At 40.9% G+C, this 5627-nt stretch overlaps 1 non-coding gene across 1 annotated transcript; it reads left to right on the forward strand.

Moving 5' to 3' along the window:
* The first annotated feature begins 4758 nt into the window (after window positions 1–4758).
* On the forward strand, window positions 4759–4865 carry LOC128289475 (small nucleolar RNA R71). Its single transcript, XR_008279124.1, has one exon. It is a non-coding gene; the product is annotated as a small nucleolar RNA R71 (small nucleolar RNA).
* Window positions 4866–5627: the final 762 nt, after the last annotated feature.

Consider the following 5627-nt stretch of genomic DNA (forward strand, 5'->3'; position numbering starts at 1 on the left):
CTGCTTGTTACTGTTATGTTTAGAATTATTTTATGGCATGTATAGAATAGACTAGTGGCGAAAGAATATTTTTGGTTAATGTATATAAGCCATGCGAAAATGGCATCTTTTGAATGTTTACTTAGAGAAGTTTAAATTTTATCCGTGGCTGTGCTTAGTACTTATTTAAATGAATGATCGTTATTTTAAGAAAAAGTTCAAAATTTTACTGTTCTAACATGAGTTACAAGTCTGGTAATGCCCCTTACCTATTCCGGTGACAATTACGAGATAGGGGTGTTACATTTTAGGGGGTATTAGGAAGAATAATTACTCAAAAAGAAATAACCGAATTTAATAATTAAAAATACAATTTCTAAAATCTAATAAAAATAAAAAGTAGTTTCAATAAAAATTAAAAACATAAAATACGAAATAAATATTTCTAAACATCTTCATCGCTGGATGGTTCGTGAGGTGGGACTGGCGATGAGATGTGGAGGTGCTACAAATCTGCTTTAGAGTAGCATCAATATTTTTAAATCGTTGAAAACACTACTTCTCGAATCGGGTGAGGCGCTCAGAGATGTTAGCATATGAAGCCGCCGCATGAACTGGACGAGAGGGTGGTGGTGGCTGAGCCGGTGGGTCCTCGTGTTGTAGGGGGACATCATCAGGAATGTCCTCATAGGCCTCCTCTTCGGTAGATTGGGCTAGACAGTACTAGGGAGGATAGGTTCCTCGGCGCCTCTCGATCATCCTCATGCTAAGCATGCTCGAGATGCCTTGTGGAGACATCTGGACGATGAGGGTGAGGGATGATTCTTGGGCCGCGGTGTTGAGGAGCCCAAAGTGTCGCCCCAGCTGGGTCACGTAGGGGCCAATGGAGATGACCCCCTTTCGATGCCGCTCCGTCTGGTGCTGAATCGCAATGGCGATGAAATAGGCAAGGTCAATGATGTACCCTTGCGACATGCATCGTAAGAAGTAGACGTCGTGGGTGTTGACGATGCCAGTGCTCTCTCACCTCCCTGTAATCGTGTGAGCTAAAATAGCATGTAAGTACCTCAGGGATGGTGGGAGAACTGATGCCTTGGAGCGGCTAGAATTGTAGGAGGCCGTGCTAGGGGCCAACGTGTGCCAGCATTTTGAGGGAGAGAAATGTGTGTGGCGACTGAGAGCATGTAGTTCATTCTCCTCTTTGAACTCCTCCGTCTATAAGCCTAGTGCAGCACCAAACTCTGGAACGCTTAGCTGGAGGATTAACCCACCTAAGCGAAACAGGACCATGCTGTGATCATCGTACCTTGTCAATACGGTTTGAAGATGGAACGTTAAGTAGAGTTCCATTGTGAGCTCGAGGTATGTCGGCTCGATAATCCCGAAGAATAGCTCCCAAGGGTCGGTGGTTAGGAGAGCCCAAATCGCGTCAGTCATCTGAACTTGTTCTATGGTAGCCCAGTCGATGCAGCGGCCAACAATTAAGGGTCAGGCCCGAAGTATTTGAAAAATCTCTTCTTGGGGCCCTCGGGGGAACTGCAGGAGAGGGTGATGAATTTCTGCTGTTGGACCCGTGAAAGATGACACTACCTTCCTCTTCTTCGAGGCCGGTACGGCAGTTTTCTTTCCTCTTCAAGACGACATTGTGTACCTGCAAGTGGAAACATCAATTCGTCTTTCTGATGAGTGGACAATTTATAATATATAAAAGGAATGCGACTAAATTCGAAAAGGAGAATGCATGAATATATTCAACCACAATTACTAAATTAAAACAATAAGTTTAATGACCCATTTTGATGTGGCATGAGCATGGTGATATAAGTAAAAATGGCAAGGAATGGCATGCAAAATACTATATGAATGAAAAGAGATGTCAACATAGTATGCATGATTATTTCAACTATCCTAGCCATGAATATTTACTTCTAACTAATTACATGAAGTGTAGGAATCGTGTAATGAGGAAGATTTTAAACATGAGAAAGATGATAACTTGTTTGATAAATGAAATTTATGTGACTATCAATATGGAAAAAACATGAAAAACATAGATTAATATGATAAATAGCATTATAAATCAGTGAAATAAAAGAAAGAGGAGTAAACAAACACTAAGGGAAGAGAGTGGGCGTCGAGAATGGAGTTGTAGGCGGCGCACGGGCGTGGCAGGGGGCCGTGTGGAGTTGCAGCGGCTAGGTTTAGGGTTTTTGAATGGGGAAGAAAGTGAATAGTGCAGGGTATTTATAGATTTTGGGGTACACGGCCATGGCACACGCCCGTGTTCCCCAATTTCAGCCCGTGTGATTCGCAAAATTCAAATTTGGGCGCGTTTGACATTTAGTACACGTCCGTGTTCCTAGGGCGTGTGAGTTCATACGGCTGTGTCGCCCAGCTGTGTCTAACTTCGTTTGTTTCTCCCATGCCCGTGTGTTCAAGCTCCATGCCCGTGTTAATCTGGCAAGTTCGACCAACTATTTTGTCAGGTTCGCCCATGGTTCTTCTACACAGGCTTGTGGTACGCCCGTGTTGTTTTGGCATGCTTGACCACGGCCATATCGCACGGCTGTGGCATTTAATCGTAGCCCGTGTTGGGGAAATCTTTTTCCCTATTTTCACACGGCCTTAAGCACGCCCGTGTGCTTGGCCGTGTCTCTGTGAAAACACCTGTATTCAAGATTTCTATTAGTAAGTTAGGAGTTAAATAACAAAATTTAAAGAAATTAATATTGTTAGTGCTCGGGTTGCCTCCTGAGAAGTGCTTATTTATAGTCTAAGCTCGACTTACCTCTCCAGTGAATGGTGATGGTGGTTTGAGGAGTTTATACTCCTCATTCCTGCTATCAATCTCATCAAAATAGGGTTTTAACCGGGTGTTGTTTACCTTAAAAGTGCCGAACATGGGATGACTCACCTCCACCATACTGAATGGAAAAATACTAAGTACCGTAAGAGGGATTTCCTCATTTGGTGTGGTAGTGACAATGTGGGGATCCGCGGCATCTAATAAGACCTTATCACCAACCTTAAGTTAATTTGGAGAGTTATCGGGCTCGTTTTAGCGTAGTTTCGGTTTGTCGGGTGTTCTTGGTTTGTGTGTTCGCCATTCATCGAGTTCCCTGATTTATAGTCTTTGATCTTCATGAACAGGTTCTCTACTATTGCTTGAGAACAACTCGTGTGCTTCTTTCAGACTCATTTTCTGCAAAGTAGGCTGCACCATATTGTTAGTTTTAGTAGGATGGTTTAAATAATTACCTTCAATCCCTGATGTGTTGCCAAAATTTTGAGCTTGAAGGGTGATTGTTTCGTCTCCCACTCGGAGTGTGAGTTCACCTGTGCCAACATCAATGATGGTTTTAGCAGTTGCTAAAAAGGGCCTTCCTAGGATTAAGGGAGTGTTGCTATCCTCTTCTATGTCTAGAACAATAAAGTCAATGGGAAATATAAATTTATCGATTTTAACTAGTACATATTCAATAATACCTCTAGGGAATCTTATAGTTTTATCTACTAATTCAATGTGATCCTAGTTTGTTTGGGTTTCCTGAAACCTAGTTGCTTAAACATTTTGTAAGGCATGACGTTGATACTAGCCCCTAGATCAGCCAATGCATAATTAATGTCTAAACTACCAATTAAGCAAGGAATCGTAAAGCTCCCTGGATCTTTTAGTTTGTTGGGTAGTTTATTTTGGAGAATGGCCGAGCAAACTGCGTTCAGCTCCACATGCGATGCCTCGTCCAACTTTCGCTTATTTGCTAAAAGCTCCTTTAAAAATTTCATTGCGTTTTGCATCTACGATAGAGCTTCAATAAACGGTAAGTTAATGTGTAACTTTTTAAGAGTTTAAGGAATTTACCAAATTGTTCATCTGAGTGGTCTTTCCTTGTTGCGTTGGGGTATGGCACACAAGGTTTATATTCGACAACCACTGGTTTGTTTTTATTATAATCTACCTCACTTTGACCTTTGCTTACCACAGTTTCGTGCCTCGGTTCTGGTTCAGGTTCAACGACTCCTTCGTCATCTTGAATATTAATTGCATTGAGCTGTTCCCTTGTGTTAGGTTTGGTATTACTTCGTAAACTACCTTGTGGTCGTTCAAAGATTAGTTTGGAAAGCTGGCCTATCTGAGTCTCGAGCCCTTGAATCGACACTTATTGATTCTTAAGTGCTATCTTGGTGTTCTGAAAATGGGTTTCTTACACTGATATGAACTTTGAGAGCATCTCTTCAAGATTTGGCTTCTTTTCCTATTGGTAGGGTGGTTGTTGGTAGCCCGGAGGATGTTGTGGTCTTTGATTTCCTTGACCGCCCCACAAGAAAGTGGGGTGGTTCCTCCAACCTGCATTATAAGTGTTTCTATATGGATTGTTTTGTGGTCGAGGATTATTACCCATGTAGTTTAATTGCTCATTATCTATGTTGTGGCCATAAGGTTGGTATTCCGAATGGTTTGTTCCACCGCTACTTGCTTCGCATTGCATTACTGGGTGAACCTGTGAAGAATTAAGAAAACCGTCAATCTTTTTATTTAAGAGTTCTACTTGATTAGAGAACATGGTGACCGAATCGATGTTATAAATGCCGGCTGTTTTTGTTGGATTTGTCCTCATGACTTGCCACTGATAGTTATTCAGTGGCATCTCCTCTATAAACTCATAGGCATATTTCGGTGTTTTATTTTTTATGGTTCCGCCCGTCGTTGCGTCAACCATTTGCGGAGTCGAAGGATTCAGACCATTGTGAAATGTTTGTACTTGGAGCCAAAGTGGTAACGCATGGTAAGGGCACCTTCTCAGAAGGTCCTTGTATCTCTCCCAAGCATCGTAGAGTGTTTCTAAATCCATCTGGACAAAAAAAGAGATATCATTACGTAATTTAGCTGTTTTAGTCGGCGGAAAATATTTTAGTAAAAATTTTCCATTCATTTGTTCCCAAGAAGTAATTGACCCTCGTTGTAACGAGTTCAACCACTGTTTAGCTTTGTTCCTCAATAAAAAGGGAAACAACCGAAGATGAAGGGTATCATCAGAAACGCCATTGATTTTAAATGAATCACATAGTTTTAAAAAGTTGGCTAAATGAGCATTGGGATCCTCATCCTGCAAACCATCAAACTGAACAAATCGTTGTATCGTTTGAATAGTGTTAGGTTTTAATTCAAAAGTATTTGTAGCTACAGCAGGTCTAACTATGCTCGATTCAGTTCCTGTTAGAGAGGGTTTAGCATAATCATACATAGTGCGTGGACCAGGATTTTGATTAACCACAATTGCAGTAGGTAGCTGATTGCCTTGGTTTTCAGCCATCTCTTTGGTTGGGGGTTGAGTATCGTCTTCTTGCTCGTTCTCCGTGTATCTTAAACTTCGCCTTATTTCTCTCTGGTTTCTCCGTATTGTGTGAATGATTTCTTCGTCAAAAAGTAATGGTCTCGAATAAGAGCTTATCTTGAATCTGTATCCTGGGATATCAAAACAAGAATTAAGAACACATAATTAATAACAATTTAAATATTTATCATACGATTCAAAAAATAATAACAAGATTCGTCTTAGGTTTCATTCCTCTTAGATATTTAGGGGATTTAGTTCATAACCAAATAAGAAAACATCTAAAAAAAATAAAGAATACAAAACATAAAG

The sequence above is a fragment of the Gossypium arboreum genome, chromosome 2 (genome assembly GCF_025698485.1).
Source record: "Gossypium arboreum isolate Shixiya-1 chromosome 2, ASM2569848v2, whole genome shotgun sequence".
Taxonomy (NCBI): Eukaryota; Viridiplantae; Streptophyta; class Magnoliopsida; order Malvales; family Malvaceae; genus Gossypium; species Gossypium arboreum.